This window comes from Schistocerca serialis, chromosome 4 (assembly GCF_023864345.2).
Source record: "Schistocerca serialis cubense isolate TAMUIC-IGC-003099 chromosome 4, iqSchSeri2.2, whole genome shotgun sequence".
Lineage (NCBI taxonomy): Eukaryota > Metazoa > Arthropoda > Insecta > Orthoptera > Acrididae > Schistocerca > Schistocerca serialis.
Window position 1 is genome coordinate 939,482,000 of NC_064641.1, and position 12,121 is coordinate 939,494,120.

The window sequence follows — 12,121 nt, forward strand, 5'->3', positions numbered from 1 at the left end:
ATTCAGAGTATGAAGGCATATCTTGGCATATCACATAAATAAAAACAAAACATCTTAGTACCTTTATAGTAAAATGAACACAATAATTTTCAAGTTTTTGAATCTTATATTATTGATTTCCTTCCTATTACTACGGCAAGATAGTTTAAAAATCTTTAAGTAGTGAATATGCCTATAAGGCACTTAAATAGTCATTTACTCAAGGCTTAAAAGTTTACTTTCTCAATAAAATTCTGGCTTGAGGAGCCATAGGTTGTGAATATGTTAATACCTTCTTGTACAACACATTTCATAGGAAATTGGTTAACCATCCTCTATAACAGGGTGGCTTCATCTTACATTACCCTTACAATACATAATCCTTAACATCTAAAGTACAAAATAAATCATCCTATAATTACTATTTACAAGGTTTATTGTATAAACAACTTGACATCTTTGCAGGGGTACAGTCCCTTAATCTTACCTGTTTGCGGGTGTGTCAACAAGTAACTGCAACCCGTGTGGAACCTGTATTACAACAAATGGACCCTGATATACCAGCTGCCATTTGCTGTTCTGTTTTAATGTAGCTGATGACTTAGGATGGGTCCAGAGTAGGACTAAATCCCCTATACTATAGGTTGGTGAATTTCTCACATCTTTGTCGTTTATTTGTTTCCTCTTGTGTGCACAGTTGGTTAGGCTGTAGCACATATTCTTAAAAACTTATTCAGCTTGGCAAACATTCATTCAACGAGATGAAGATTAAAGAATGTAAGGTACTGTACACCGTGGAACTTCTGAATTTGTTCTTCAAGGTTCTCGGGGTGGGTCTGTACTGGCACAATTATCTCATTTATGTCTCGCACATCTAGTACGAGACGTATTTTTCCATTTGCTTTAGCAACAGCTACTAAAGGGCTGCTATACGGGGACAGGGATGGTTCTATTATTTCCCATGCCAGCATCTTACGGATTTCCTGCGCCACTGCTTCCTTCTTTGACCATGGTATGGAGTACGCAGCACAACAATAAGTTTTGTGGGCTTTCACTTCTATAGTGTATTGATAACCTCTTATTATTCCGGAGCGTTCAGAGAATACATCAGTATATTCCAGCAATAACTTTGTAAACTGTTGTTGTTGCACAGCATCTAACTTTCCTGAGTCCCGTACCTTACGAGCAAAAGCATCTATATTTACGTCAAAATCGCTATCTTTTTTGTTTGAGTAGTACAGGTCGTTAGCTGTGAAGTCACTATTTATGTGCAACACATATCGGCTTTTATGTTTAATATTGATACGGTTGCAGCGCGGTTTTGACATTTCCTTGGTCTGCACCATAGGCAATTCAATCCTCTCCCCCTTATCAATAATACACCGAATCCCAGCAGACAGGTCGATAATTGCGTCCCTTTCGCTAAGAAATCGACGGCCAGTATGCAGTCCACATGTAAACGTTTAACTACGAGAAACATGCTCGTTATGGCAACGTTCTCAATGTTTATCTGTACCTGCACCTGGTGCGCAACTGATTGGGCTTTTGCACTGATTGCTCCGGATACATGACAATTGTTGACTGGGAAGGTCGGCACTCTTCGCCCCTTCGAAGTCAAAACTTATGACACTTACTGATGCCCCTGTATAAATGATAATGTTTACGACTACGTCGTAAACACATGCTGCCATCACAGCCTGCACCGAGTTATCTACACCTTCCACACACACATGGCTCGTCTAACAGTTCTTGCTCTATCTTCATACCATTATTGTACTGGATCATGTTTACTCCCGGAATGTATGTGGTTGTGCTCTCTCCCTTAACCACGGACAACGACGGAGAGCATATCGCGGCAGCAGTTAGTTTGTTGGATGTTGTTGTTGTTGTGAAGTGCACGGATGTGCTTCCTCCGTGACCTCAACAATGTTTACATGTGACTTACTAGGCCTTCAGGGTTGTGCTATAGGCACGTTTTTTTTGTGGTTGCCTATTTGTTTCGTAGCCCTGCTGGTTTGGACGCTCTGGGTAGCGACGTGGACTGGCATTCCAATTCCTGTTATTTTCAGAATAGTTCTGCCACTGACCTCTATCATTCCGCCACCCATTTGCGTTGGATGGTCCGGGCTCAAACCGGTCATCGTACCTCCGTTTTTTGCCATTCGGTGGTGAACTATAACCATCTGGGTTGCGCTTATTGTTTGTATTATATTCTTGTCGCCTTGCCTCCGCCCCCGCGTTAGCTTGGCTTAGGCGCGGTGCGTTGGCATTCCTATCGGCTTTTCCATTAAAGCCATTGTTTTTACTGTGCTCATAGGCTTTTCTAGCATCCTCTTGAATTACATCGATAGAGTCTAAGATGGACAAGAAGTACTCCCTGTCGGTCTCTGGCACATGGATTAGCTTCTCTTTAACGTTAGTTGGCAAATGAGATTTCAACAGCCGGATAATGTCTCTCGGTGGGATCAGTTCATCCCAGTAGCGGGTTTTATTAATGTACTTCGTAAACTGCCAAGGCATGGCGAATACTGTTCCGGGTTATATACTTCCTTCCTTAGGCGCTCCTGCATACAAGAGGACCAGTATTTTGAAAAGAAAACCTTTTCAAATTGTTCGTAAGTTTTGCAGCTATCCGTTGCATCTGAAGCCCAGAGCGCAGCATCCCCTTGTATGTACGATATTACATAATGGATCTTTTGTTGGTCGTTCCACATGCTAGGCAATATGTTGCGAAAGCTCTTAATGAATACTTCTGGGTGCATTGATTTCCGGTCTGTAGTAAATGTTTGAAATTGGTGATTTTTAATCAAGCTCTCTCTGATTAACATTTTTATATTAGCCGTAGGCGCGTCTGGCGCGTAGGCTACATGCTCAGAAGGTGTGCTGCAGCTTCTGGCATTGTCGGAGTTAAATTCAGCATTATTGCTACGCCCAGCATAAGCAACTGTGGTACCAAAAACATTAGTTGTGTGTGGCACATAATCACTTTCACTAGTCTTGTGCACACCTGACAAACTCTTTTCCAAGTCGGCTAACCTTTTTGTCACAGACATTTGCCAACTCGGTATGTTGTCCTTAAGCACTTGCTTAAGAGACTGCACGTCACTTTGAATCTGATTGGTAACACCAGTACCTACGCATTCTACTGTTGCTTCATTTACATAGCCCTTGAGCTGAGACTCGATTTTAGACTCGACGTCTTTGTCTTTAGTTTCTAGCCACGAAGTAACCTCTGTTTCTAGTTTTGTGGCTAGTTCAGTTAACTTTTGTTCTACAATTTGCGCAGCGTCTATTTCAAGTTTCTCCATACGGTTGGATAACATGCTAACGTCTCCTACTAGGGTGGTGTTCGCCAACTGCAAACTGCCAACCTATTCAGATAGCTCTTGTACAGATTTGGGAATCGACTCCTATGTTGACTTTAACATCGCCATCTCTTTTTGCATGGCTGGCAATGAATTCATAACATACTCGTCTCTCTCAGCCTGTTGGCAATCGCGCTCGGCCAAATCTTCGGCCAGCTTGCGGTGGATTTCTGCTAATTCAAGTGCAAGTTTGCGTTCCCTCTCAACTTGCTCTTCTGCAAATCGAGTTTGATAATTTAGAATTCTCTCTAATAAGCTTTGAACAGAATTACTACCCAAACCATTGCCACCATCTGGCTTGGTATTTGCAATGGTTCTACATTTAAGGTGCTGGTAGACGGTGGCACAGTCTCTTGTGCTGCCACCCCCGCATCTTATGTAAACCTTTCGTCATCAGTACTCTGGTGGTTAGTTGCACAACGTGGTGGGGTTGCTGTTCTTCTGTGTTCATGGTTTCTGTATGCTGACTTCTCAGCTTTACTGCCATAATTATGGTTTCAACCGCAAACAAAGATACTATCAATCACTTTCAACACACGAAATGATACAAAATATTTACTAAATTCCATGCACAACACAATAAACACTTGCAAAAATGAAGTAAACACTAATAGACTACTTTCTATTCTACAACAATTATACATACAAACACACACCAGACACGACCTAGAAAGTGGTCAAGTATCACACACTCTGCACGCAAACTGACTACACTGCAGTCTTACCTTTTTGCTCTGTAATTCTGGGTGCAGCTTTCCCAGGATTTTACTGTGGCAGGTCATACTGTGCTCTGACTCATACAGTCAGTCTGGTACCTCTCCATGGTTGAAGATTACATGTAAATATGCCACGTACATCAGTACACAATAATGGTTACACAATTACACAAATACATACAAGTTAATTACACAAATACATATATATATATATTTATCAATTATCCTCTGTACAAGAAGTATATCGGATTAGTTATTGTGCACATGTATAGTGCCCACTGCAACTGTCCGTGCCCCACGTTGGGCGCCAGTTATTCTTGTCTCCCCTACTCCACCTCTCACTTTTTTACTACTGGAGTTAATTTTATTCGGTTTGTGGTTTTATTTATTAAGATATGATTATATATGTGTAGCAGCAAGCAAGTTGGTGCATGGTAACTAGTAACTTTGCTTTACGATATTAAAGTTTGGATTTGCAATATTCGGACCGATATAAAACTGAAACTGAGAGCTGATGGCAGTACACAAAATTATTTGTAACAAGTTGCTATGGTTCTCATTCAATGTTATTACACTCTCTTTATTTGGTTAATTCTTTCTTCATAAAAGCAATTAACTTCGAGTAATGTTGAGTAAATATTTCACTTTGACTGTATGAGTCACATTAGCACACATATGTTAAGTTCAGACATGGAGTAGGACGGGGAATAAACAATTTTATTATAAATGTGGCACACCATGGATCAAATTACTGTTTTTCCACATCTGCTCTGGATAATGATGTAGGGAACATTCACTTGCTACTGCAACGTAAACAAGAAAGAAAGAAAACTGTATCTGAACTCACTACCTTGCCACGTTTTCAGAAACGTCAGTAAAGAAATTCAAATGATCGTTACAGCACTGAATGTTGGTTACGTTATGCAGTGGATTTTTGAATACTGTTAATTAGACCAGCCGCGCAGCTAGCCCGCGTTCTCTTCATATTAGGGAAAAAAATGTAGAATATTGGTTTAGTTTCACAGAGCAGACCGTGCCACAAAATGTGAAAATGATAAAGTCATAACACAGTTATTCGTTATATTTTTGTGCCCGCATAGAACATGTTGCACAGTACCTTCAAAATCAAACTGAGAAATGCACTGAATAATATAATATAGTCCGCCGGCACTGCTGTAAGCTGTAAGAAAATGTTAAATATTATTATGTTACCTCACTTTACCGGCGAGGTGGATGCGATGCCTGAAATAAGTATTTTTTAAATGTGGCGCGTCTGCGGCCGTTGGCCTCGCAGATTGGTACTGCGGCTTCCGCTAAATTAAATGCTGAAAATGTCTAATTTATTTACGGGACGAGTGGCTGGCAACTTAATAAATTATTTAAAAAACATATTTGCTCAAACTCTATATATTAAAAAAAATGCAATAATTTTACACACCTTTTTACAAAAACTCGCCTAATGGCGGATCTCAAACTTCATGAACAAGAGACTCACGGCCACCATACACATTTGCTTAACACGCAAGTGTTACTCGTCATGAAATTTAAGGAGAACAGAGAGATTACTAAAATACTTTTTACTATTTATACATGTTCTGAATTGTCCTTTTTATCTGGGGCACAGATCATAATCACTAATTCATTTAACAAGAATACGATTTTCAAAGATAATAATATGTCATGGATTCAAAGTTGAAAATGCAAAAAACGTCAAATAATTATGAATGTTCTACAAATACACATAATATATTCGTGAAATGTTTTCATAGTCTTGCTTTATTGCTTCACTTGCTCATGTTCATTCGTGTTTAAATTATTTCTCTTTCGCCGTGTGCGTGGCACTATATTGATACACGTTAACTGGTCTTACACACACAGAAAAAATTCTGTCACACGCTTTTTATGACGACTGGCCAGGAGACGCTACAAGATGCACTACATAAATAAAGTACTGAATTTTGGACGGATGTTCACTAACGTTCCTGCCGAGGACCGATTCGCAAATCTTGCTGTCGCACCTCAGGAATGGAATCTACTCACAGCATTGAATACCAGTTTCTTTTCATGACACATGAAATTATGTAGGAAACACAGGAGGTGTGAGAAACTTGGTTATTGACGATAGATCTCCAAAAGATCATCCTTTGAATGCAACGTAACAAAGATGTTTTAACTACGTGAAAACTGATGCTTCACAGGTAATAATGTGCTGTGACAAGCTACCGGGCAAAAAAGCTATTTTTATTTGCCCTCTGTTCTAATGAGGACCATACCAGCGCTGAGAAAATTATTAGTGAGAGACTGCACAAACGGACCATAAGAAAATTGTTTAACTTGGCGGAATCCAAATTTCGCCGCTGCCTTTAAATACCGATCGACGATCGACTAAAAGTTGCGCGTTTTTTGTTTTTATATATATATTACAGTAAAGTCAGTGGAAGGAAGCAAAACGTCACATAAAAAAATGTTACGAATAAACACATACACGCATTTGTGAATCATTTCTCGAAACGCGTTGCGTAAAATATCAACAAAATATTATCCTGACTAGTAAAACAATAGTTAAAACAAATGTATTGTCACGACCTTACACAGACAATATCTAATGGATCAAATCCAAGTATCTACATAAAGAAATGGTTCTTACCCTTAGTAGCGCCCAGTGGCACGACTGACTCACAATGACAATGTCTGCGCGATAAAGTACCCAGTAGGCTGGAAAAACACAGGGAGGGGGGAGGGCGGCGGTAGGGGAGGGTGTAGACAAATGAACGTTCCAAACGGGTCGAATTTTTTGAATGAGCAACACACAATCAATGCTGCTTACTACTGCGAATTGTTGAACAAGGCGAGAGTTGCATATTGATTGTTACGAGTCTCGTAACACTATTTTACGAAGAAATTAATATGAATTACTATTATTAATACCTCACAATCAACTAATAACTCTCAATCTTGACTAATCTTCACAATTGCACTTGCTACAACTAGGACTTCTTACTTATTCATTCTTCAGTCTTAATATTTCTGCTTCTGAATGTAAACTAGCTTCCTATTCGGTGAATAGCCCGTATTTATAATGCTACGTGGCGAAGGGTCTCTGAACAAGGAAACAGTCAAATATTCGCGACTTTTCTCGAACGAATGGCAGACAGATCACTAGAATGGCCGCGACCTTTCTCGTAGGCATGTCTTAGCTACGAGGGCGGATCACATATAAACGAGACTTTATTTTTTATTTAAATTCATTTATTGAAAAACGCGAGGCAATTATAATTTGTTTTTCCACATTGTCTCCTGCTTTGGAAACGCATTTGTTCCAGCGTATGGGCAGCTTTTTGATGCCCTCATCATAAAAATAACTGTGTCGTGTCACCAGCCAGTTGCGCACGAAGTCCTCCACACTCTCGCCATCTTCAAACCGTCGCTCGCCTAGAGCTCTTTTGGGTGGTCCGAATAAATGGAAATCGCAGGGCGTTAAGTACGGGACTGTAAGGACGATAATCGAGTGTAGTCCAGCGCATTTCCTGTAGCTCGGAGGCAGTTAGGCTACGGCCACACTTGCGTTTTTTGAAGCTGGACGCTCAGCGTCAAAAGACGCCACAGTTCTAGGCAGGCTGGAGAAGGCCAGTAGTGGCCACACACAGTGTCTTTTTCTGCCAACTTACGACGGGAAGGCGCATCCTTAAGGTCCGACGCTAGTCGGATGGGCCGGGGTGCATTCCCTGTGTCAAAAGACGCTTCTCACATTGCGTTTCCACGTGAACTCAGCAGTAACTTTGCAGTGTGTCAACACAAAGTAGTGTGGGTAGTCAAGAGTTTCATTACAGTTTTTTCGATGTGTTAGATGGAAAAAATTGAGCTTGATAGCGAACGTATTATTTTAGAAGTTCAAGCTCGACCTTTTTTATGCGACATTCAAAATGCGGATTATAAAAACAGACAAAAAAGAAGAGACAGTTGGCTAGCTGGGACATAATGTTGTTGGTGACGGTTGGTACAATATGAGCAAAGAAACAAAAGAAGTAAAACATTTAATTTGGGTAGTATAAAAGATCAAAAATACAATAAAACATTTAAATTTTATGAAAGACATCTGGTGAATTACAGTTGTTAAATCAAGTAAGTACAAGTCACAATATATGCGCTTTATTGTAGAATATTAGAGGTGTCTTGTTATGCCAGCAGCCTCTTTCACTCAGCAATGTTTGCGTATCGTTCTTGCCAGAGTACAAACTGATATCTTGTGTGTGTTCCTTTCACGGTCCCTCTTGTCCCCTGGGCCGGAACGCTGTCCAAAGGACACGATAGCGTGTCTTCAACGTTGTACTCATCGTTTTCCCTCACAAAGTTGTGCAGACAACCAAATCGATAATGACGTCAATCGGACGGTGGAATATGCGCCATTTATTGGCTAAAATACCTAATGCACATTCCACGTACTGCCTGGCACTCGGTAAACGGTAGTTAAAAATTCTTTGAATGTTAAGTCATCTCCTTACCGGGGTATGGTCTCAGAAGGTTTTCACACGAAGCAAAGGCTTCATCTGCTAGAAACACATATAGCTGTAATCGATCAGATGTACCATTTGGTAAGGGAGCTAGTGATGGTAATGGTAAATTGTTGGAATTGAGTTCCTTGCCAAAATTAGTACTTTTCAGGATGTTTGAATCTCCCTCGTGTCCAAAGGTGCCATTGAAACTACTGAAAAATACTTCTTGTAGTAGTATTCACTACTCGATCCCCACGGATTGATCACTCTAATATGCTTACCATCTACACATCCCACGCAATGTGCAAAATTGGCTTTTTTTTTCGAACTGTAAACTAATATTCAACCAATCTTCAGCAATTAATTGTTTCATATATTGGCCTTGCATAGTTTCCAGATTGCATGTCTCTCGAATAAGCTTTGAAATTGTTTTACGTCCAAGTAGAAACTGGAAGTGTAGAGATCTGATGGAATTGCCAGTTGCGAGATATCTACAATGAAACATTGATAATGGGTTGAAAGTAGAACCAATATTTATATTAAGTGGTTTTTCTTAACGATGTGCATAAAAAGTGGAAGAGCATTAAGTATTGCTACTACAAAAATGTGAAAACGCACGATGGCAAAAGTGGATATTCATCAAAACCCAGGAAACATTATATTTATCACAAACAGTTGTCATTTCTCCAATCTTTATGTGTAGAAATTAGTGAGGATTCCATATTTATAATGTTCGTGCATTTTTAAGTTCCAGGCTGAGCCATGCATGGTCACAAATTATAAAATTTTACTGTGGACAATTACAGTTTTCTCTTCTCACCACAGGACATCTGGGAATATGGCTGTCGATCTAACAGAAAGTACGCAAGACGCTGCAACAACAATGCACAACAAGAAGCAAAAGCGACACCTGAAATACAACATACTACATGCAAAGCCTCTCCCCCTGCTCGCACAGCACAAAGGGAGAAAGAAAGTCCATTTCCGAAGAAACGAAAACAGGACAGGTTTGAAAAAAAGTTGTTAGGCGTTTTGGAAACGAGTTCGCAACAATCACATACAAAAGAACCTAGAACTAACGATCCAAATGAAATGTTCTTACTTTCGCAAATGCCCCTTATTAAGAACTTTAGCCCAGCTGACAAGATGGATTTTCAATTGAAATATTTACAATTGGTTCAGTCCTACACACATGCACAGCCGTCCAGAATTACGTCTGAAAGTGACCAACAATCATCTCAGTCCACAAGCTGCACACCTACAATGATCTTCGAGGAAAAAATCAGAAGATTCAATCCTGTCCTTTCATGCATTGTAAACAAATAAAACAATAACTAATAAAAGTTCATTTACCTCGGAGTAATTGATAGTTTTTCTTCAGCCCTTAATACGATCACGTAGTCGAGTGTTTCTTCCAGTAACAGCATTCGACACATTGGACAGCAGACTAATAAGACATCCTGTAGTACTCAATTCAGGGTTTTCTTTAAGTTTGTTGTGCAGCAGACTGCATGTTCCCCTCTCTGATCTGTCCTCCATTATTGGATGAGTCCAAAAACGTCTTTTTGTCTACGTCGTCTCTGTCGAATCAGTAACATTGCACCACATATTATTGCTGCTGATTGTTTACTTAATACGTTCATTTCTCAATGCTGTGATGTCACCCAAGCAGGTCTGAAACGCTACTGAGCCATATATGGTCACATTCACGTCTTTCGTCGGTAGGACGCGTTGCGCTGAAAGTAGCTATATACACAGTCGAGTGTGGCCACAACCAGGCGAGTTTTGAAGCTGCTTCTTTAGGCGCTGAGCGTCCAGCTTCAAAAAACTCAAGTGTGGCCGTAGCCTCAGAGCTGCAGTATGGGGTCGCGCATTGTCGTGGAGGAGGATGACCGAGGAGGATGACCTGTCGAATCGACTGGTCTCGTCTTTGGCGGCGATGTGCAACTCTCGCCTTGTTCAACAGTTTGCAGCAGTAAGCAGCATTAATTGTGCGTCGCTCATGCAAAAATTCAATCAGCAAAATGCCTCGCTGCTCGAAGAAAACCGTTGAAAAACATCGCCAGCTGACATTCGAGTCTTGGCTTTCACTGGTGCTGCCTCCCCTTTCCTCCGCCACTCCTTACTGGCTTGTTTGGATTCTGGAGTGTAGTGGTGGACCCGTGTTTCGTCGCAGGTGACGATCCGACTAAAAAATGCAACACCTTCTTCCGCAAACCTTTCTGTAAGCCTCTGGCAGACCTCCACGCGTCTCAACTACAGATTTTCGGTCAAAAGTTTAAGGACCCATCAGGAACACACTTTACGGAACTGTAGGTCATTTATGATGATTGCTTGACAGATCCCATAACTGATTTTCCGACTTTTTTGCAATTTCTGATACTATCGCCCGTCGATCGTCGTCAATAATGTCTTTACCTGCACGAATGTTGAAACGTCCCCTTTTTACAATTATACAGGACTGTCCTTAAACTGACACACAATATTTTTAGCGCAACGCAATCTGACTTTCGAAAATCCCTACAGAAGAATGGCCCTGACTAACATTAAACTATACCTTTCAGAAATCACTTACCTCACAAAAATCTTCATTACTCGAATTACTGCAATACAGCGAGCGCCACTACTGCTAGCTAAATAAAAGATTCAAACTACGGAAGGCACTAACTACTGATAGGGTTGGTTAGCAAATGAAAGATATTAATAGAGAACAAACATGTACAGGGTTATTACAAATGATTGAAGCGATTTCACAGCTCTACAATAACTTTATTATTTGAGATATTTTCACAATGCTTTGCACACACATACAAAAACTCAAAAAGTTTTTTTAGGCATTCACAAATGTTCGATATGTGCCTCTTTAGTGATTCGGCAGACATCAAGTTCCTCCCACACTCGGCGCAGCATGTCCCCATCAATGAGTTCGAAACGGTAAGGCTTCTGCTTTAGCCTTTTCCGTAAGATTTTCCAAACCGTCGCCTGTGGTACGTTTAGCTCCCTGCTTGCTTTATTCGTCGACTTCCGCGGGCTACGCGTGAAACTTGCCCGCACGCGTTCAACCGTTTCTTCGCTCACTGCAGGCTGACCCGTTGATTTCCCCTTACAGAGGCATCCAGAAGCTTTAAACTGCGCATACGATCGCCGAATGGAGTTAGCAGTTGGTGGATCTTCGTCCTGAAGTGTCGTTGCACTGTTATGACTGACTGATGTGAGTGCATTTCAAGCACGACATACGTTTTCTCGTCTCCTGTCGCCATTTCGTCTCACTGCGCTCTCGAGCGCTCTGGCGGCAGAAACCTGAAGTGCGGCTTCAGCCGAACAAAACTTTATGAGTTTTTCTACGTATCTGTAGTGTGTCGTGACCATATGTCAATGAATGGAGCTGCAGTGAATTTATGAAATCGCTTCAATCATTTGTAATAGCCCTGTATTTACCTTAATAGTCATAATATATATAGCAGTTCATGACAAATTACAAAACTCCGCCATCTCTCTCCGCACATCCACCACTGCTGGCGGCTCACCTCCAACTGTGCAACGCTACGCGCTATTCACATCGAGCTGC